This window comes from Etheostoma spectabile, chromosome 24 (assembly GCF_008692095.1).
Source record: "Etheostoma spectabile isolate EspeVRDwgs_2016 chromosome 24, UIUC_Espe_1.0, whole genome shotgun sequence".
In the NCBI taxonomy this organism is placed as follows: domain Eukaryota; kingdom Metazoa; phylum Chordata; class Actinopteri; order Perciformes; family Percidae; genus Etheostoma; species Etheostoma spectabile.
This window is the reverse complement of record NC_045756.1, coordinates 897,380-898,521: the sequence shown is the minus strand read 5'-3', so window position 1 is coordinate 898,521 and position 1,142 is coordinate 897,380.

Genomic DNA, 1,142 nt, shown 5'->3' with positions numbered 1-1,142 from the left:
ATAAAGGTTCTCTGGGTGTGTTTGTCTTTGTCTTTGTGGGTGTAAAGCTCAAAATAAATAGTCCACTCCTTTGTTGGAACCCATAAATTTAGCGTCTGATTCATTGGGTTATCAGATTTGATATAGGCCTCAGCTGCAACCCAGAAGACTTGAACACACAACCTTCTGTAGAGAAGACAAGTTGTTTATCACATTTAGCTACATGATGATGAAGGCAAACCGGTTGGAGGTTGTATTTGATGTCCACATCACTGAGCAGAAACTTTTCAAAATGTGTTGCCAGAAACGGGATTTGATCCCTCAACCTTCAGGTTATCATGTCAACAATTTATCCTGATGAGCTAGTCCTCGAGACGGAATTTTTTTTTCTTGCTATTATTTGATCTTTGCACTGCCACACTTTAGTCACACAGGGAAGGCAGGGGTGTACATGCTAGATCGGATCCACTAGACGTGTCGATGTCAAAGGACGTGCCTGGTGGTCTGCCTTATGTTGCCTCTGATTGGCCTACCCTGTTATCCTTACCCTGCATTCAAAGGACCCTGCAAGTAGCCTGATACTGATACATACTCACATTCTACTCACAATATGACCTAGCCCCACCCACAGCATTGAGGTTGGAGTGTACAGTGGGTGTGCTCTTGCATTAATTCACTCATTCATTCAGTCAGTCACGCCTCCTGGTCAATGCTAGATCACGCCCACCAATCCCCACTCCTCTTGCCGGGACCTAACCTCTCAACACGTCTAGTGGGTGTGATCTAGCATGTACCGGGAGGCATCAGCCTGTCTTGCTGAGCCACTTCTCTCTCTCTCTCATAATAGGCTCGTTCGAGATGAGCCAGGTCTGAGCAGAATCGATCACCGGCGTTTGGCGCCCGTTGCATGCTGGTTAGACTTGTCTCCAACTTGATCCCGACTTGCTCTGACTTCATGCACACGTTGCAACGGAAATCTCACGAGAGCAAGGCGGCCGCGGTTCTGTGTCAGAGCATGCTGGGAAACGCCGCCTTCTCAGCTGATTTAACACCTGATTGATTTACAACACGATGACGTTTTATATAAACAAGCTGCTGAAATCAGCTGGAAACTGTCCGACTTTACCGCAGCTTTTTGTCCCCCCCGGCTATGGCCGCCTGCT